The sequence below is a fragment of the Schistocerca serialis genome, chromosome 5 (assembly GCF_023864345.2).
Source record: "Schistocerca serialis cubense isolate TAMUIC-IGC-003099 chromosome 5, iqSchSeri2.2, whole genome shotgun sequence".
Taxonomy (NCBI): Eukaryota; Metazoa; Arthropoda; class Insecta; order Orthoptera; family Acrididae; genus Schistocerca; species Schistocerca serialis.
In genome coordinates this window covers 94,431,298-94,453,992 of record NC_064642.1, presented here as the reverse complement: position 1 = coordinate 94,453,992, position 22,695 = coordinate 94,431,298, and positions in this window count along the sequence as shown.

Sequence of the window (22,695 nt, the reverse complement as noted above, 5' to 3'; positions counted from 1 at the left end):
TCTACGCAATTTAGAAACAAGAGATTTTACTTTGAACTTGAATTAAATGATTCTGAACTATTAACAATAGTAAAATTTAGTACGTACCAAGCTGAGCTGCAGTCACAGGTAAGCTAAAATATGCTAACAAAACTCGCACTCTAAATTTGTGCTCGTGTAACCTAAATATTGTAGCCAGCTACTGAACTTTGAAATTAAAGCAGTGAAATCTAATTATATTATTTTAATGCTGGCGTTTGAATTTCAACGACACTCGGGTTCATTTCGGAAAAGGAAGGGACCCTGCTTGGCAATGCAATTGGGACAATGAGCAACAAAGGTTCATGCTAAGTTGCTGTAATTTTGCGAGGCAAATGGAACAATTTGAAAAGCTGAGGTCTGCCATACAGTTCTGAAACTTTACGTGCTTTTAGTCTTCCTTGTTGCTTGATTGAAGGTTTGAAGCCGTCGATCGAGGAGGTGGCGACAGTCACTCATTGTCGGCCGTCGCTGTTGCAGAAGCTGGATGTTGGCGCGCCTTCTTCTCGACACGGTCACCAGGCGAAACGGGCTCTTGATGTGCGCCAGCTAATGCTTCCCGTCCACGACACCATGTCAGAAACTATCATCGCGAGTCGAGCGCAATTACATGCTGCCAAACCCCGAAAGCGCGGCAACTCGCGGGAGCGTCACACAACACCTGCTCCACTCGCTACTCCCGCCAGACTCCTTCTGCCCTGCCCGCGCTCCACGCGGCAGAGTTCACACTACCAAAGATCCTACACACTTTGATTCTTCACACGACCTATCGATGTAATCGTTCGAAAGCAGTTTTACCTAGGCGAGACCCAGCGTAAAAATACAAATAATATTTACGAAACAAACCAATTATACATCGACATAAATGCATAAATATATATATATACAAATAGTAAAACAATTACAATATATAAAGGCACAGAAATGTCATATATTCAGGTGACAAAATAAGGAAAAAACTTACAGTACAATAGATGAAAATAGGAGGATATGCATTTCCGGCGTTACACGTGCCCCACATTGTCTGAGGATGTTCGTGTAACGTAAACAGACTCAGAAAATGTCCCAAAAAGAAGAAACAGCGGAAATGCATATGCTCAAAACATCAACAAAAGTTAGCATTCGTCTAATTAACCATAAATCAATTTTTAGACCATAATAATTGAGTGGAGACACTCCTAATCTTATTCCACTCTGTCACCTTGCACAAAATAAAACAGGTTGACAACATATTAAAATTCATAGAAAATATAGAAAATGGTTTAGCTATTCCAAAATCATTAAAATTCGTAAGACTATGAGAAACGGAATACTATTTGCAAAATTAATTAGATTGCATGGCCATAAAAACAGGTAGATCAAAATACGCAAATAAATAATGAAATAGACTACACATTTTATATAACCTTTTCATAATTAATATTCTCGTCACGAGAATCTACTTAACGCTAAACAAGAAAATAATATTCAGTAGATCGAAAAAAACATAAATATTGACAGCAGAATTCTTCCACATCAGCTGTCCGGGAAGAAAAACTATTCCGCCTTTCGTACCCGCAAGTACAAAGAATGCCGAGAGCGGCACGGAGAGCCTACGGCGGCACAAGAGCCGACAGCGGCTCCGCCTCGTCAGTATTGTTGCGCCCGCCTGTGCGGCACGCTTGATCTCACTCGCCTGTCTAACGGCATTTCCAGAACGTCCGCTTCACTGAATTCTTTGGGAAAAACTCACTCCCGAGTAATCTCAAGGAGTCCATTAACACTATCACAGTGGATAACTCAACACTGTCCATCATCACACGCATGTACTAGCCTGAAACTTAAAACACCGTCTAAGTACATCGGCAATGACTAATAAAACACATATTCATGGAATCTTACAGCTAGTTACAAAATCATATTTACATTGCTTAATCTACTGTGACTCAGCTGAAAACTTAAATTAGCAGCTTGGATTTTTCAATTGATAAATAATCACTCTCTCTTAAATCATTTAGTCAAAATTAATTACTTATTAATTACAACTTCTTTAATGTCCTCTTGGTCAGGCAAAAGCATCGCCACATGGCACATCCTTAAATCTTACGCTCTTTATCTACATACTGTACAAATGACCCTATCTGTGGTACTAATCAGTCCTTGGTTGGTACAATTTCAGGTCTACAATGTTTCGTATACCTAACAGCTTTCCAGAGCTTGGATACTCTAAGCAATAAGCATTTGTGTGAGGTATACCAATGGCTTCATATGGTCCATTATAAACAAACTTAAATTTAGAGATTTCATTGTCTATGTCGCTCGATTTCTCATGAGCTTTTACAAGTACTAAGTCTCCGATTGCAAACTTAGCAAAACGCGCTTTAGCGTCATGACGACGTATGCGAGCATCGGCTTTTAGCTTCATTACTTCTCGCAAACGATCTTTTTTCACACCAATACTAATGTTAATCCGTGGAGGGAATTTGATTATCTCTTCCAATTCACTTTCTACACTTTTGTCAATGCCGAAATTCCTCACATTACAGTAGTTCAAATTCATACCTACGTCAATACCATTCGGCCAGTTAACAATGTGTATAGGCTGGTATTGCCTATGCACACCGTCTCCTGCCTTGTCAAAACTAACTACTATGTTTTAAGTTGTGACGTACATGTCAAAGTTTTGCTTTCGCAATTAATCACTGCACGGTACTTTAATAGCGAATCTAACCCGATAATTACTTCCGTAGTTAAGTCTGGCACGACGACAAACTTGTTCAAATCGTGCCCCACATATCTCGAAGATGACAAAAATCTGTTTTGTGACCGGTTTACTGGCCTTCCCAGTAGCACCGATAATTTTCACTCCTGTTACTGGCATAACTACGATGCCAGGTCTGTCTTTCAGTAACTCAAATATTTTCCCAGATACAGCACTCAATTCTGCACCGGTGTCAATCAACACGTTTAGGTGTAGGTCGTGCATATTAACAGACACCACTATCTGTCTACACTTGTCCTCGACTGTTTCTTTATTTTCCCACAGTAAATCCTCGTCTATATCCAGGTCATTCCAGAAAAAACCATCCGGCTTTGATCCTAAATCCGGTTTATCTGGCGGCTTTTTCAGCCTCTGTTCACATACAGTTTTAATTTCAACACGTTTGTCCTGAGGCTTAGTCTCTAGCTTCGCCTCCAATACCGAAACCTTTTCCTGTAACTCGTCAACTAGTGAGTGTTGCTTTGCTATCAATTCACTAATTGTCACCTTCGTTGATTCCACTTTGGTCAGATTGATCTCATCTGCCAATCTACCTGGAGGAATGTGCCCAGTAGCATCTGAAATTACTTCCTCTGGATCTGCGCAACCCACACTGCTATCGTCTGACTGTATAATGTCAGCTCTAACCTCATACACACTGTAATCTACGTGGTTTTCTACCAATCGTGTCCGGCTATCACTAAAATTTTCGTAATCTTTCTCCTTAATACTCTCACAATGTTTAAACTGGAGGTTTGCGTCGGATGGGTCGGCTACTTCTACCACTACAACTTTCGGTAAAGTCTGCCGGTTAGGGCCAGAACTTTCCGTTACTACTTCAACATTCAACTCCTGCGGGACGAAACACGACGAATCTTGCTCGTGCTCCCCCTTAACATCAACTATTTCTAGTAAAGTCTGCCGGTTAGGGCCAGAACTTTCTATCACTTCACAATCACTATCTTCCTGCGGGACGAGACGCGGCAAATCCTGCCCGCGCTCCCCATAAACACTTCTCCTGTACAGGCTCCTATAATCTCTTAGTTCGTCGTATAAGCGACCGAACTGCCTTAACCAGACCTCATCCCTCTCTGCATCTCCTCGCTCGATGACGGACATTTTATCCGACATCTGATCTTCTTTCAACACTTGCGAATCATTCTTAAACTCAATCTCCAGTTCCGCTGTGGGTATTACAGCTGCCACTTTATAATCGATTTCCGGAACACTACTTAAATTGTTCTCACTGACAGTGAATGTATTTTCTGCTGCCATGTATACAGCTGATTTACTACTTGTGGGCGCACTCCTTTCTCCTAACACTGGCACACTCTCCCGCCGTTGATTATTCCATACGGAATTTTCATAACGACGACACCTGGGTTTTCTCCTGTTATTGGGCCGCCAAAATTTCTCCACGCCCGGTCGGCCCCTCACCGGCGCGGCTAATGGTTTCCCTGTCTCGTCCCAGCAGATACGCTCCCCGGATGCTGCTGAGGCGGCTGATCACACCCTCTGGCGTTATTACTATTCTGTGAAGCCCGTATCACGTTAGTATGATACTGGTTTCCGTCATTCCTGTTATTATTTGCATTGTACCGATTGTTATTACGGTCTGAACCATTATTGTTATTGCTGCCATCGTTGCGGTATGCATTATTCCCATGATTATCGTTGGTGTGGTTGCTGTGGTACCCGTTGTTGTTACCACGGCCTCTACCACTGTCGCGATTATTGCGCCAATTGTCCTCGTCCTCCACTCTTTCCAGGAAATCATTTATTGTCCTGTAATTGCTTCCTACGTAGCGTTTTGTATCATCTGGAAGCTTTTTGTAGAGTTCCCAGACTATTTCGGATTCCGTGCGGCGATCACGCAAATATTCCAACTTGCGGATCCAGCCCTCACAAAACTCCTTCATCGAGCCGCGCGAATTCGCATCGAAAGGCCTCGATACGACAAACTTGCGCCAGACACTTTGCTGTTTTTGCTCTGACCAGTATTCAGCCAGAAACAAATTTTTAAACTCGTCAAAAGTCAGGTCCGTAATGTTGAGGTTTAAGCCCCAACGCTTGGCATCACCAGCCAACACATCAATAATCGCATTAATTTTTCTCTCATTAGTCCATGATCTGGGTAAAACTCTTTCACAATTCTTAATGAAATCCGTCGCGTGTATACCGCCTTTTTTCAAGGGGTCGAACCGCTCCTCTTTCGTCAACAACTCCGAACTATGTGCACAGATTGGCACATAGCTCTGTTTTTCGTCAAGTTTCCTTTCTAATTCCGACACCCTCGTAATCACTTGGCAAGTGGTTGTCGCAAGCGTTTCCACTTCCCTCTTTTTCTCTTCGCAGGTGTTAGCCTGCTTCGTCACTTTGGTATCTACTTCGGATACTAAAGCCTTTAAAGTTTCCACCTTCTGTTGATCCTCTTTTCTCACTAATTGAATTTGTTCCGTCACCTTATTCTCGATGATCGGAGCAACTGCGTCTCCTACACTTTTCTCGATTCTGCTAATTTCGGAATCAAAACGAGTATTTATGCTCGCAATTTCCGCCTGAACGCCTATCATTTCCTGTTTAAGGTTACCGATTTCGGTATTAATCACGACAATATCGTCTTTGATTTTATCAACTTTTGTGTTAACAACTTCAACATTGTTGTTAACAACATTAATAGCTTTGTTCTGATTGTCTAGCATTCGTTCAATTTTTTCAGACAGAGCTACTTGCTTGGCAGCCTGAGTTGCTTGCTCGGCAGCCTGAGCTTCTTGCTTGGCAGCCTGATCTTTAATTTCTGCCGATTGACTCTTGATTTCGTTAATCAAAACATTCAATAAATCAGTTAAATTCCCGGAAACCACCGGTTTTACTTCCGTAGCGGCTTCCTCTTTCATTGTGCCCCCGTATTCGTCATCAAGGGATTCAGATTTGATTTTCACTTCCGATTCCGAAACATTTTCTAAAGTCTGGAATTCCATTTCTGCTCTTTGTTGCGTTTCGGCGGTCGCACCTTTCATGCTAGCCGCCTGCCCCGGAACAATGGGTACCGCTGTGCGCGTTTCCCACTGTTCGACCGATTGTTCCGTATCCAAGTCTACCAAATTTTGGTAATTGTTGCCTTCACTCATTTTAATAATTTTCAATATAAATGCAAAATCTCAACTCTAATTAGGATTCCTCACACGAATATTCTCGCTGACGTATCGACCATTTCGTAACCAGTACTTTGTTACGAGATTTGCACAATGCAAAATTCGTGTCCTGAACAACCTCAAATTTGAAGATTGTCCTGTCACCAGGTCGCCACGTGTAACCTCCCCCCTCACTTATCGACCTTAATGACAGTGAAAAATGAAACCGCGTGTACCTAATGGAAATTTGGGAAAAGCAATCGTCACCGAAGTTAATCTGTCGGTAAAGAGGGAGGAAAGGGTTACATCTAAATGAAAGGAAAAATGCAAATGAAACTGGTGGAAATTAATTTTGAAAAGGGGTAAAGATAATAAAGAAAGTAAATGTGCGGCCGTTACGTTAACAATTAACTAGCGGTAATTAGATATTTGAGATTTGGGGGAAATCACGGTCGCCAGTCCTAAGGACAATTACTATAGTAACTGAAAAAGAAAGGTTATTACACATATAATTAACACTAGAAGCGTGGCAACTGAAGGTTGACACGTGTAGTGTGAAAACTGAAAGTTTGTCAGAAGTAATAAATTTCGCTACACTCTGACTTAATTTAGCAAAAGAATTAATAAAACCGGAAAATCGAAAGTTAATTTAGTGACTGAAGTTAATAGTGAGCTTTCTTTCTGAAGCACATCGAAATCCAGTAAAATACGGTTAGTCTTGGACTACCTCAACAATCATTTCAAAAGCAACTTGACTCTACGCAATTTAGAAACAAGAGATTTTACTTTGAACTTGAATTAAATGATTCTGAACTATTAACAATAGTAAAATTTAGTACGTACCAAGCTGAGCTGCAGTCACAGGTAAGCTAAAATATGCTAACAAAACTCGCACTCTAAATTTGTGCTCGTGTAACCTAAATATTGTAGCCAGCTACTGAACTTTGAAATTAAAGCAGTGAAATCTAATTATATTATTTTAATGCTGGCGTTTGAATTTCAACGACACTCGGGTTCATTTCGGAAAAGGAAGGGACCCTGCTTGGCAATGCAATTGGGACAATGAGCAACAAAGGTTCATGCTAAGTTGCTGTAATTTTGCGAGGCAAATGGAACAATTTGAAAAGCTGAGGTCTGCCATACAGTTCTGAAACTTTACGTGCTTTTAGTCTTCCTTGTTGCTTGATTGAAGGTTTGAAGCCGTCGATCGAGGAGGTGGCGACAGTCACTCATTGTCGGCCGTCGCTGTTGCAGAAGCTGGATGTTGGCGCGCCTTCTTCTCGACACGGTCACCAGGCGAAACGGGCTCTTGATGTGCGCCAGCTAATGCTTCCCGTCCACGACACCATGTCAGAAACTATCATCGCGAGTCGAGCGCAATTACATGCTGCCAAACCCCGAAAGCGCGGCAACTCGCGGGAGCGTCACACAACACCTGCTCCACTCGCTACTCCCGCCAGACTCCTTCTGCCCTGCCCGCGCTCCACGCGGCAGAGTTCACACTACCAAAGATCCTACACACTTTGATTCTTCACACGACCTATCGATGTAATCGTTCGAAAGCAGTTTTACCTAGGCGAGACCCAGCGTAAAAATACAAATAATATTTACGAAACAAACCAATTATACATCGACATCAATGCATAGATATATATATATACAAATAGTAAAACAATTACAATATATAAAGGCACAGAAATGTCATATATTCAGGTGACAAAATAAGGAAAAAACTTACAGTACAATAGATGAAAATAGGAGGATATGCATTTCCGGCGTTACAAGTTGGACCAGCGTTCGTGCTGGACGTGCAGACCGCGTGAGACGACGCTTCATCCAGTCCCAAACATGCTCAATGAGGGACAGATCCGGAGATCTTGCTGGCCAGGGTAGCTGACTTACACCTTCTAGAGCACGTTGGGTGGCACGGGATACATGCGGACGAGCATTGTCCTGTTGGAACAGCAAGTTCCCTTGCCGGTCTAGGAATGGTAGAACGATGGGTTCGATGACGGTTTGGATGTACCGTGCACTATTCAGTGTCCCCTCGACGATCACCAGTGGTGTACGGCCAGTGTAGGAGATCGCTCCCCACACCATGATGCTGGGTGTTGGCCCTGTGTGCCTCGGTCGTATGCAGTCCTGATTGTGGCGCTCACCTGTACGGCGCCAAACACGCATACGACCATCATTGGCACCAAGGCAGAAGCGACTCTCATCGCTGAAGACGACACGTCTCCATTCGTCCCTCCATTCACGCCTGTCGCGACACCACTGGAGGCGGGCTGCACGATGTTGGGGCGTGAACGGAAGACGGCCTAACGGTGTACGGGACCGTAGCCCAGCTTCATGGAGACGGTTGCGAATGGTCCTCGCCGATACCCCAGGAGCAACAGTGTCCCTAATTTGCTGGGAAGTGGCGGTGCGGTCCCCTACGGCACTGCGTAAGATCCTACGGTCTTGGCGTGCATCCGTGGGTCGCTGCGGTCCGGTCCCAGGTCGACGGGCACGTGCACCTTCCGCCGACCACTGGCGACAACATCGATGTACTGTGGAGACCTCACGTCCCACGTGTTGAGCAATTCGGCGGTACGTCCACCCGGCCTCCCGCATGCCCACTATACGCTCTCGCTCAAAGTCCGTCAACTGCACATACGGTTCACGTCCACGCTGTCGCGGCATGCTACCAGTGTTAAAGACTGCGATGGAGCTCCGTATGCCACGGCAAACTGGCTGACACTGACGGCGGCGGTGCACAAATGCTGCGCAGCTAGCGCCATTCGACGGCCAACACCGCGGTTCCTGGTGTGTCCGCTGTGCCGTGCGTGTGATCATTGCTTGTACAGCCCTCTCGCAGTGTCCGGAGCAAGTATGGTGGGTCTGACACACCGGTGTCAATGTGTTCTTTTTTCCATTTCCAGGAGTGTAGATGGCAAGAGGTTCAAGAGAGTAGACCAGTTCAAATACTTGGGATCTTGGTTTACCACAGACAGCAACATAAAAATGGACATCAAGGAAAGAATAGCAGTGGGAACGAAATGCATGCATTCCCTCAGAGAGACACTTGGCTCTAAATCGATCTCAGTGAACATTAAGATGAAAATCTACATCACGGTGATGTGCCGAGCAGTAATGTGCGGTTCAGAAACATGGAGCATGACTAAGCGAGAAAGGGAAAAACTATTAATATTTGAAAGAAGAGTAATGAGGACGATATGGGAACCAGTTTTAGATAATGGAGAATGGAGGAGGAGGAAAAACTGGGAAATCTACCTTCTGATGCGACAACTAACTTCCTACAGAAGATAAAGAGCAACACAATACATTGGGTGGGCCATGCAGCCCGTATGCCAGATGGAAGACAGGCGAAGATGGCACTAGCGGGGCAACCAAACACCAAACGCCCCATTAGACGACCAAGGCAGCGCTTGATGGACGACCTGGCGAAGGACCTAGCAGCCCTGGGAATTGAAGACACCTGTAGGAACCGGGCACAAAACAGGAAGGAATGGAGGGAGTTTGTGGAAGCTGCGCTTGGTCTGCAGGGCCTGTGATCGTTGAATATCTATCTATCTAATGGATGATAATAAAAAACTTACTTTAAACTATGTAACCATTTTATTGTACATATACGGTGTTTTTGAATATTCAGTTCGGAACACTCTTCTATAGACAGGGCGGGCTTAGAATTAAGTTGTTGCGTTATTATTAAAAAAAAACAGTGTCACATGCTTTACTTTGTACTAGATACTGTTTTCATAATGTTTTCAGAATAGGACTGGTTATCTGTCAAGCGTGTGCCCAGCGAGAGGCAGCGGAGTGGAGCTGACACCCCCAGAAAAAAAAATTGCAAAGTAGCATCCTGCTCCGCTAAACAGAAGCATCAGTTTAGTGAGTTTGAGGAAAGTAATATGTAATGCATTCCGACTAGTAGAAAGTGTACACACAGTTGTAATTCAGAACTGTTTTTGTCACTCACGACGAGTGTAACACGGCTTGTCACGCCGTGCGTAGCTCAGGGGAGCTCAGGGACTTCGAATGTGGATTAGTTGTTGGACGTCACTTGAGTAAAGAATCGATCGGGGATTCTTCAACCCTTCTACAGCTACCTATATCGACTGTTGGTCTTGTGATTGTGAAGTCGAAACATGAAGGCACAACCGCAACTAAGCCAAGACCAGGTAGACCTCTTGTGGGCTACCGTCGGGCAGGAATCGCTAAACATTGCGAAGGTGGTTGTAAAAAATTGTATGAAATCAGCGGAAGGAATCAGTGGTGAGTTTTAGAACTCAGTAGTCCACCTAGCACACTTACTGTGCATAGGGAGTTAAAAAGATTGGTGTACAGTGGTCGAGTACCTCCTCATAAGCCGGCCGCGGTGGTCTCGCGGTTCTATGCGCGCAGTCCGGAACTGCGCGACTGCTACGGTCGCAGGTTCGAATCCTGCCTCGGGCATGGATGTGTGTGATGTTCTTAGGTTAGTTAGGTTTAAGTAGTTCTAAGTTCTAGGGGACTGATGACCACAGCTGTTAAGTCCCATAGTGCTCAGAGCCATTTGAACCATTTTGAACCTCCTCATAAGCCACATATTACTGCAGTCAGTGCAAAGCGACGCTTTGACGCCACTACACAGAGGATGACCGGAACCGAGTGATTTGTGGTGATGAGTAACGCTACAATCTATGGCAATTATATGGAAGGGTTTGGGTTGGGGCGAATACATGGAGAACGTTACCTGGCATCATGTGTTGCGCCAACAATGAAGTACTGAGGAAGCGATGTAACGGTAGGCGGTTGTTTATCGTGGCTAGGTTGTGATCCTCTTATTAAGACAAGGAAATGCTTAATGCGATAGGATATGAACACATTTTACGGCATTCTGTTCGGGGACGATGACTGTGTCAACATGACAATGCAATTTGCCATAAAATAGCATGGTACTTAGACAATAACATTCCTGAAACGGACAGGCCTACTAAGAATCCAGACCTGAACCGTATGGAACACCTTTGGGACGAGGTAGATACGGCTTCGCCCAGATCCCAGTGGCCAGCATCACTGCGTTATCTAGCCTCAGTTCATAATGGAATAATGGGCTGCCATTACTCTACAGACACTTACTCACCTCATTGACAGTGTTCCCAGCAGAATTCAAATAATTTAATAATTATAAAATAACATTATAGGTATTTAAATTTAATTAAATGTAATATATTAATATAAATTATTTATTATATATAATATATATTTAGATTATCCTAACCGAGATAAATTAATTAGAAATAACCAAAATAATACATAAACAAATTTCTAAAAAAAATTTTTAATTTATATATTAAATATAAGTGAATATAAGTGAAGGACACGCTCCTTATTACTGTCCACTAATAGAATCAGATAGTGTATTTATTTATTCGCCTAGTTATGGTGGTCACATAGGTAATACGATACAAGCAACTATGCGACATTACTTGAGGATAACTCAGATCTACAGCCAGCGAGAAGTATCACAGAGGCTACGCGTTGGAGCCATTATAAACGATTCGGTGGCTGAATCTCTCTGATGTGTGGTGTATGGTTAACAAGCTTCCTTATCGTTATGGGAATTGACTACATACAAAGGTGGACTAATGGGTTTTACAATAACACCGTAATACATGACTTTAAAAAAAAATCCGTTCCTACCTCCATTGAACTGAGGGGTTCAAAATGGTTCAGATGGCTCTAAGCACTATGGGACTTAACATCTAAGGTCATCAGTCCCCTAAACTTAGAACTACTTAAACCTAACTAACCTAAGGACATCACACATATCCATGGCCGAGGCAGGGTTCGAACCTGCGACTATAGCAGCCGCGTGGTTCCGGACTGAAGCGCCTAGAGCCGCTCGGCCACAGCAGCCGGCGAACTGAAGGGTTTAGCTCTGTCAGCTTAGAGTGTTTTTTATGCCGTAAAAAAAGTAATCTGTTTCCAACACAATATGTCGTTATAGTCAGGATATTTCTGTAAGCCGTTTGATATTTTTTTAAGTTGGCCGAATTACGTCATGGAGACGGCCTTCTGAAATCTCCTGACGACGACGACGAAGGAGGATGTCATCGAAAGCTTGAGACTGAATACAAATCTGACGCGGCAAGAACTCCGTGAAGCATTTATTCAAGAGCACTGTGGCGAGAAAACTACGTTGTCCTACGACTCATCTGCATGTGATGAAAATTATTCCAGTTCAAATTAGTTCAGGAGGTTACGGCGTACAAATGTGAGAACAGTCTGGGGAACGCTGGTGAACTATTTCAGACCATAACTACAGTGTGAACATCGCAGCGGTCGATAAGCGAGATGTTTGAATTCAATACCACATCGACAACCTTTAAGCAATACGTTTTTAAGGAATATTTAATCAGGTCTGCCTCTGATTTGAAAAATTATTAACAGATAGAATGCAGAAAGTCATCGTGGACGGAGAGTCGTCTACAGACACTGAAATAATATATGGTGTTCTCCAGTGGAGTGTAATAAGACCGTAGCTGTGTCATGCTATACATTCGTGGCTTAACGGGTAATATTATTAGGAAACTCAAACTTTTCGCAGACGATGCATTTGTTTATGAGGAACTTCTATGCAGTAATAATTTCATTAATATCCAGTTAGATATTCAAAAAGTGGCAGACTGGTGCAAAGATACGAGCATGTAATGATTGTAGTAGAGAAGGCGAATGACTGACTTTTTAGAAAAGCGTTGTTCTTCTGTAAAGGGGACCGCATATAACACACTAGTGCGACCTATTCCTGGGTACTGCTCAAGTGTTTGTGATACACACCAGGTCGGATTAAAGAAAGATATCGAAGCAACTCAGAATCGTGCTAGATCAATACGCCAGTACTAAGGAAATACTTTGTAAATTCGAATGAGAATCTCTGGGAAAAAAACGACGTTCTTTTCCCGAAACACTGTGGAAAAATTTGGAGAACGGACATTTATGGCTGAATGCAGCACGAGTCTGCTACAGTCGACGTACATTTCGCGTAAGGACCGCGAGGACAATGTAAGAGAAATTAGGAATTACGGACAGTCGTTATTCCCTCGCGTCATTTGCGTGTGAAACAGGAAAGCGAATGGCTAGTAGTGCCGCGTGGGACTCTCCACTAGGGTGTTTGTGATGTATGTGTGTAGATAGATGTAGATGTAGAAGAGAGATGCGAATGGTGGCAACTTGTTTTACTCGTGTGAGAGTGTAAAAGGTATGTTGAAAAAACTTTACTGGCTGGCTCCACAAAGAAGGCATCATATACTTTTCGAGAATCTGTTTAAAAAACTTCAGCAAGGGTCTTTCGGGACAGAAACTATGAGTATTCTTCTGCCACCTACGTATCTATCACACAGGTAAAAATTACATAACAGCCCTTACAGAGCCGTAGGAGCAGTCGTTCTTCACACATTTCGTTCTTGAATGGCTGGCTCTGAGCATTATGGGCCTTAACGTCTGAGGTCATCAGTCCCCTAGAACTTAGAACTACTTAAGCCTAACTAACCTAAGGACATCACACACATCCATGCCCGAGGCAGGATTCGAACCTGCGACCGTAGCGTTTGTGAATGGAATGGCAGGAAAATGAATTATCTGATGTAACAAAAAGCATCCTCCAGCATACTCTTCGTAGTGATATACAGAGTATAGATGTAGATGTTGAGTCTCATGAATGTTATGCCTAGGGTATTTAGTCTCAATCCCGTGAATTTTGCTCACCGCTTCTTCAGATGGCTTCTCTGTTTAGCATCCTCAGACTACTTACTCATTGTTTCTCCGACTATGCTGTAATACATTTATGGGGTCATAAATGGTCTTGAGTCCTGATTCAGGGCGTCACCAATTGTGTACAGCTTTATCTGGCTTCTTCATCCATTTCAAGAAACAATGTGATAAACAGGGTGTGGACAAAAATATGGAAGTCGAAAAATACATCACATTACTATGCCTAACACTGGGTCGGAAACCCGTTAGCACTGAAAACAGCTTGCAGTCATCTCGGAATGCATAAGTATCTGTCCAGTATGATTTTCAGGGGAATCTTATACTATTCTTCCTTCATAATAGTGGCAAGTTAAGGTAACGATGACGTAGGTGCAAAGCGATCAGGCACTCTTTTCTCCAAATTATATCCCAAGGGCTCAACAATATTAAGATCAGGTGACCGTGTTGAATGAACGAATGTCGTGTGACTAGGGCCTCCCGTAGGGTAGACCGTTCGCCAGGTGCTAGTCTTTCGATTTGACGCCACTTCGGCGACTTGAGCGTCGATAGGGAGGAAATGATGCTGATTAGGACAACACAACACCCAGTCCCTGAGCGGAGAAAATCTCCGACCCAGCCGGGAATCTAACCCAGGCCCTTAGGATTGACATTCTGTCGCACTGACCACTCAGCTACCGGGGGCGGATGGTGACTGTGGTGCCCAGGAAAGATGCGACAACTCCTCCTCGTACTCACAAAAACCAGTCCTGGACGAAGCGAGCTGTGTGAATAAAGTCATGTTGTCCTGGAACACAGCATGATCATGGGGAACAGACATTGTACCATGGATGGACCCGATTAACCAAAATGTTGAGTACGATCTTAGTGCAGTGTTGCGGAGTAGCCATGGAGCCCATGGAATACCTCAATATGGCTGCCCAATTCATCACCGATACCCCCCCCCCCCCCCCGCCCATTTTTTTCACTCCTGGGATGTAAACACAGCCAGAACCTGGAAACAGTATGAAACAAGACTTATCCGAACTCTATTGCTCCATTGCCCAGGTTTTATGGCTTCAGCACCACGTTTTCCTGCGTTTGCGTCACTGATGAGTGGTTCTGAAACTCCAGCCGCCCTGCAGTTCCCTGCTTCTGGATCTCCTTTCGTGTTGTTTTGCTGTTGACAATATTCGCGACTGCAACATTGAGTTCTGCACTGACTTTTGCAGTTGTCGTCCACTTATTTTTCGTCGCAGTTTTCTTCAAAGACGTCCGCCACAATCACTCAATACAAACTTTTATCCTCGTTTTGACTTAGCAGATGACGTTTCTCCGCTTTCCCTGTGGGCGGTATAAATCGTCGATACGCTGCCTCTTGAAACACCAAACACTTCCTCTACCTTGGTTACGGAAGCAACCACCATACCAATAATTTGCCCACTTTCGAATTCATTTAGCTCCGACATAACGCAGTCACAACTACAGAGAACTCTGTTCTGGCCACGTTTGGCACATGCAATTGATTGAAGACTTTGCAGAGGTGTCGTTTGCGGTCAAATACAAGAGTGTAAACGTGTAAACTGCAGGCTCATCTGGCAACTGCGTTTATGTGATGCAAGATGCAGAGTGGTATCTAAAATGGTGACCGGTTTCAGGCTACGGCCATTCTAAACCAATCAGTGTTTGCCATTTAAAATGTCTGTCCAAAATACTAGTAAATAATGCGGGTACATTTGTGCATGGTTCTCACTAATGTTCGTTAGCGAACCATGAGTATCATTCGTTAATGAAGACTGATTGGGACCATGCACATTTGTATCCACTTTATTTATGGCTATTTTGAATGGAAATTTTACTTGGCAAACATCGGTTGGTTTGCGAATGGGCATAGCTCGAAACCGGTCACCGACTAAATAAACATCCATTTTAGCTGCAACTCTAGCTGTCTTTTTTTGCATGACAGTCTAACATATGTTGCTGTCCTACACTACCCAGCACACCGGAGTTACGCAAAAAAATCTACGTTTATGTTTAAGCATGTATTTCTTGTGGTATTTCCAATTTTTTGTCCAGCCTCCGTATTAACTTGCTATCAGTTTTTAAAACTTTCTGTAACTCCTACAGCTCTGTCCTATAGTATAAGAGTTGTGGTTTAAAGTACAATACTTGTTCATCTGCTCCATTAGATTTTATTTTTCTTTCTGAGTCATTAGTATTTTCCTTGATTGATACTGTCCGCCGTCTCTTCTTGTTTTGTGCTAGTATTTTCAGCTTTGATCTTTTCCTAAACCTGGTTTAGTCATCACAGTTCCCACTAACTTACTCAGTTTTCTGGTAAGGACTTTCAGCAGTATTTGCTTGTCACCTTGTCACACATACCTTCTAGTACTTCATTTTATACTTTTTTGTCCTCTTTTTGTAGAACTTCATTTTTCATTCATTAATTCTAATTTTCAGCCATCATATCTTCTTGTTTTATTTGTATGATGTCAGTTAAGACTCACTCAGTTATGGTCCTCACGGTGCCACCTGGAATACGAGTAAATGCACAATTCTAGCAAAAAAGAGTGAGTTAATTGGAGAGTTATGGAACGATCAAAAAAAGTTTTGTGTGTACGGGATAAGTATCAAGTTTATGACATTAAAAATGAAATGACTACGAGATACTATTTACCTAATCTGAAGAACATTAAGGAAAACTTATTCGAGATTCACATAAAGAACTGTTACTCATAACTTGCTACCTTGTTATTTACCTTGCTTTTACGTTAAAAGCATTTTTAGTTTCAGAAACTTTAGATGGCCTACGATGAGATATCCAAAATCGAAATCAAGTACATCATGTTTCAATGATATGTGTATTGTATTTGTAAATCCGTGGTAGTTTAATCCACCTGTAGTTAACTGTCTTGTTGTTGCAGTCTGTAGGCACTGATGTGCAGAAATGTAGAACTGCGATGGGTAGTTGGAGTTGAGCGTCTCGCCAGCAACCATACTGACAAACTGAAGTAGTAAATTACAAAAAAAAATTGAGTGGAGAAAATTATGTTTTACGGTTTCATCATGAAATCATGTCTTTCTTGTTACTGGAAATGGTAACTGTGAGTCGTAGAAACAAATCGATGTGCGGTGCTTCATTCCTTCTCATCTCTGTATGCAGGCTGTTATATTGATCGGAAATACACGTAGCTGCTGGAAGCTGACTGCTTTGAACGCAAGGAAGGTATGAGCGCGGTCGCCATGCATCTGTGTACACAAATGTCCCATGCAGCCCGCGTATTTATCTCTAAGCTGTACACCTGAGCTCACAACAGCCTAGGCGGAAAAAATACCGCCACAGCTTATGACCGTGGCACACTTGCGGAGGGTGGAGCCTCATACGTGCCTCCACTCTGGATAATGCCTCCTCTAGTGTAAATCAACGGACGCGATGTTGAACAAACTAAGCAAAATTAATAAGCATAGTCTAATATTTTCCAGTCTCACTGTTCAATATTGTATTATTTCTTCTGCTTTGAAGAAAGAAAGATTATGTTTAAACTTCGTTTCAGATAAAGCACAGTTTAATCTGAGTTTGGCCGGCCGCTGTGGCCGAGCGGTTCTAGGCGCTTCAGTCCGGAACCGCGCTACTGCTACGGTCGCAGGTTCGAATCCTACCTCGAGCATGGATGTGTGTGCTGTCCTTAGGTCTGTTAGGTTTAAGTAGTTCTAAGTCTAGGGGACTGATGACCTCTGATGTTAAGTCCCATAGTGTTAGATCCATTTAATCAGAGTTTGAAACGTTTCTTGGTAGGCAATTCCTTCTACTCTACATCTACATCTACATCCATACTCCGCAAGCCACCTGACGGTGTGTGGCGGAGGGTACCTTGAGTACCTCTATCGGTTCTCCCTTCTATTCCAGTCTCGTATTTTTCGTGGAAAGAAGGATTGACGGTATGCCTCTGTGTGGGCTCTAATCTCTCTGATTTTATCCTCATGGTCTCTTCGCGAGATATACGTAGGAGGGAGCAATATACTGCTTGATTCTTCGGTGAAGGTATGTTCTCGAAACTTGAACAAAAGACCGTTCCGAGCTACTGAGCGCCTCTCCTGCAGAGTCTTCCACTGGAGTTTATCTATCATCCCCGTAACGCTTTCGCGATTACTAAATGATCCTGTAACGAAGCGCGCTGCTCTCCGTTGGGTCTTCTCTATCTCTTCTGTCAACCCTATCTGGTACGGATCCCACACTACTGAGCAGTATTCAAGCAGCGGGCGAACAAGCGTACTGTAACCTACTTCCTTTGTTTTCGGATTGCATTTCCTTAGGAATCTTCCAATTAATCTCAGTCTGACGTCTGCTTTACCGACGATCAACTTTATATGGTCATTCCATTTTAAATCACTCCTAATGCGTACTCCCAGATAATTTATGGAATTAACTGGTTCCAGTTGCTGACCTGCTATATTGTAGCTAAATGATAAGGGATCATTCTTTCTATGTATTCGCAGCACATTACACTTGTCTACATTGAGATTCAATTGCCATTCCCTGCATCATGCGTCAATTCGCTACAGATCCTCCTGCATTTCAGTATAATTTTCCATTGTTACAACCTCTCGATATACCACAGCATCATCCGCAAAATGCCTCAGTGAATTTCGGATGTCATCCACAAGGTCATTTATGTACATTGTGAATAGCAACGGTCCTACGACACTCCCCTGTGGCACATTGAGAATGACACGCTGCGTTCTGTTATCTAGGAACTGTTCAATCCAATCACACAATTGGTCTGATAGTCTATATGCTCTTACTTTGTTCATTAAACGACTGTGGGGAACTGTATCGAACGCCTTGCGGAAGTCAAGAAACACGGCATCTACCTGTGAACCCGTGTCTATGGCCCTCTGAGTCTCGTGGACGAATAGCGAGAGCTGGGTTTCACAGGACCGTCTTTTTCGAAACCCATGCTGATTCCTACAGAGTAGATTTCTAGTCTCCAGAAAAGTCATTAAAATCGAACAAAATACGTGTTCCAAAATTCTACAACTGATCGACGTTAGAGATATAGGTCTATAGTTCTGCACATCTGTTCGACGTCCCTTCTTGAAAACTGGACTGACCTGTGTCCTTTTCCAATCCTTTGGAACGCTACGCTCTTCTAGAGACCTACGGTACACCGCTGCAAGAAAGGGGGGCAAGTTCCTTCGCGTACTGTGTGTAAAATCGAACTGGTATCCCATCAGGTCCAGCGGCCTTTTCTCTTTTGAACGATTTTAATTGTTTCTCTATCCCTCTGTCGTCTATTTCGATATCTACCATTTTGTCATCTGTGTGACAATCTAGAGAAAGAACTACAGTGCAATCTTCCTCTGTGAAACAGCTTTGGAAAAAAACATTTAGTATTTCGGCATTTAGTCTGTCATCCTCTGTTTCAGTACCATTTTGGTCACAGAGTGTCTGGACATTTTGTTTTGATCCACCTACCGCTTTGACATAAGACCAAAATTTCTTAGGATTTTCTGCCGAGTCAGTACATAGAACTTTACAATCGAATTCATTGAACGCCTCTCGCATAGCCCTCCTCGCACTACATTTCGCTGCCGGCCCAAGTGGCCGTGCGGTTCTAGACGCTGCAGTCTGGAACCGCGAGACCGCTACGGTCGCAGGTTCGAATCCTGCCTCGGGCATGGATGTGTGTGATGTCCTTAGGTTAGTTAGTTCTAGGGGACTAATGACCTCAGAAGTTGAGCCCCATAGTGCTCAGAGCCATTTGAACCATTTGAACTACATTTCGCTTCGCGTAATTTTTGTTTGTCTGCAAGGCTTTGGCTATGTTTATGTTTGCTGTGAAGTTCCCTTTGCTTCCGCAGCAGTTTTCTCAGTTGATTGTTGTACCACGGTGGCTCTTTTCCATCTCTTACGATCTTGCTTGGGACATACTCATCTAACGCATATTGTACGATGGTTTTGAACTTTGTCCACTGATACTCAACACTATCTGTACTTGAGACAAAATTTTTGTGTTGAGCCGTCAGGTACTCTGAAATCTGCTTTTTGTCACTTTTGCTAAACAGAAAAATCTTCCTACCTTTTTTAATATTTTTATTTACGGCTGAAATCATTGATGCAGTAACCGCTTTATGATCGCTGATTCCCTGTTCTGCGTTAACTGTTTCAAATAGTTCGGGTCTGCTTGTCACCAGAAGGTCTAATATGTTATCGCCACGAGTCGGTTCTCTGTTTAACTGCTATTTTCAGATAAAGCACTTAAAAAAAATTCACTGGATTCTTTGTCTCTGCCACTTATGAACGTTTGAGTATCCCAGTCTATCTCCGGCAAATTAAAATCTCCACCCAGAACTATAACATGGTGGGGAAATCTACTCGAAATATTTTCCAAATTATCCTTCAGGTGTTCGGCCACAACAGCTGCTGAGCCAAGGGGCCTATAGAGACATCCAATTACCATGTCTGAGCCTGATTTAACCGTGACCCTCACACAGATTATTTCACAGTTCGGATCTCCGTCAATTTCCTTCGATACTATTGCACTTCTTATCGCTATAAACACGCCTCCCTCTTCACTGTCCAGCCTGCCTCTGCGGTATACATTCCCATCTGAGTTTAGGATTTCATTACTGTTTACGTCTGGTTTCAGCCAACTTTCTGTCCCTAGCACTATGTGGCCATTGTGACCGTTTATTAATGAGAGCAGTTCTGGGACCTTTCTACAGACGCTCCTGCAGTTTACTATTAGCACATTAATATTGTTATTCCCTGTTGCATTTAGCCTACTCCTACCTTGCCGCGTCTCAGGAGGCGTCTTGTCGGGCCTAGGGAGGGAATTCTCTAACCTAAAAAACCCACATGTGCACTCCACACGTACTCCGCTACCCTTGTAGCCGCTTCCTGCGTGTAGTGCATGCCTGACCTATTCAGGGGGACCCTACATTTCTCCACCCTATAGCGGAGGTCGAGAAATTTGCACCCCAGATCTCCGCAGAATCGTCTGAGCCTCTGGTTTATGCCTGCTACTCGGCTCCAAACCAGAGGACCGCGATCGGTTCTGGGAACGATACTACAAATAGTTAGCTCAGATTCCATCCCGCGAGCGAGGCTTTCCGCCTTCACCAACTCCTCTGTAGATGAATACCTTAACAGGGGCTGTAAGACCAGCTTATGTAGAAAGTCTGTTAAATTTCAATTTTGACAGCATTTGCTCACAACATTCAAGATTAAGTATTCTGTGTATCATAAATTTATTAAAAGTGCACAACTATGTTTCATTCTGACAGACTATTAATTCTGTAAATATTAGCAGTTCCACTTTACTGTAATGTATTCACATATTTTGAAAATCCCCTAACAAATGATCAGGAAGTGAGCGCTATATTCAGATGTTCTATGTCTTTTATGGTATACGATTCACTCCCTCGAGGATAATCTCACTTTTAGGTCTATGGAACGAAAACTGAATCTAGTCTAATCCAATCTAATCTCTCTAATCTAATGTCCCGTCCACAGCGAGGTCGTTAGCAGCGAAGCACAATTCGGGTAACGGAAGGTTGGGGAACCGACCATATCTTCTTCAAAGAAAACATCCTGAATTTACCTTAAAGGAATTAGGAGGATGAACGGGAATTTGAACTGTTGTCACCCCCCACCCAAACACGAGGCCAGTGTCTTAACCACTGCATCATTTCATTCGATGCTTTTTGTTTTGAGTCATCAGTCTTCAGGCTGGTTTGATGCAGCCCACCACGAATTCTTCTCCTGTGCTAGGCTCTTCATCTCAGAATAGCAGTTGCAACCCATGTCCTCAATTATTTGTTGGATGTATTCCAGTCTCTGTCTTCCTCTACAGCTTTTGTCCTCTACAGCTCCCTCTAGTACCTTGGAAGTCACTTCCTATTTTCTTAACAGATGTCATATCATCCTGTCCCTTCTCCTTGTCAGTGTTTTCCATATATTCCTTTTCTCACCGGTTCTGCGGAGAACCACCTCATTCCTTAACTTATCAGTCCCTCTAATTTTCAACGTTATTCTGTAGCACCACATCTCAAATGCTTCGATTCTCTTTTGTTCCGGTTTTCCCACAGTCCATGTTTCACTACCATACAATGCTGTACTCCAGATGTACATACTCAGAAATTTCTTCCTTAAATTAAGGCCTTTGTTTGATACTAGTAGCGTCCTCTTGGCCGGGAATGCCCTTTTTGCCAGTGCTGGTCTGATTCTGATATCCGGCTTGCTCCGACCGTCATGGGTTAGTTTGCTGCCTAGGCAGCAGAATTCCTTAACTTCATTGACTTCGTGACCATCAATCCTGTTGTTAAGTTTCTCGCTACTACTCATTACTTTCGTCTTTCTTCGATTTACTCTCAATCCATACTCTGTACTCATTAGACTGTTCTTTCCATTCATCACATCCTGTAATTCTTCTTCACTTTCACTGAGGATAACCCTGTCATCAGCGAATCGTATCGCTGATATCCTTTCACCTTCAATTTTAATGCCGGCCGTTGTGGCCGTGCGGTACTAGGATCTTCAGTCCCGAACCGCGCTGCTGCTACGGTCGCAGGTTAGAATCCTGCCTCGGGCATGGATGTGTGTGATGTCTTTAGGTTAGTTAGGTTTAAGTAGTTCTAAGTTCCAGGGGACTGATGACCTGAGATGTTAAGTCCCATAGTGCTTAGAACCATTTTTCAATATTAAATCCACTCCTAAACATTTCTTTTATTTCCATCATTGTTACTTCGATGTGTAGAATGAACAGTAGGGGCGAAATACTACATCCCAGTCTTACGCAGTTTTTAATCCGAGCACTTTGTTATTGGTCGTCCACTCTTATTATTTCATCTTGGCTCTTGTACATATTGTATATTACCTGGTTCTATCTGTAGCTTACCCCTATTTTTCTAAAAATTTCGAACATCGTACACCATTTTAAATTGTCGAACATTTTTTCCAGATCGACGAATCCTTTGAACGTGTGTTGATTTTTCTTAAGTCTTGCGTCCATTATCTATCGCAACGTCTGAATTGCCTCTCTGGTGCCTTTACATTTCCTAGAGCCAAAC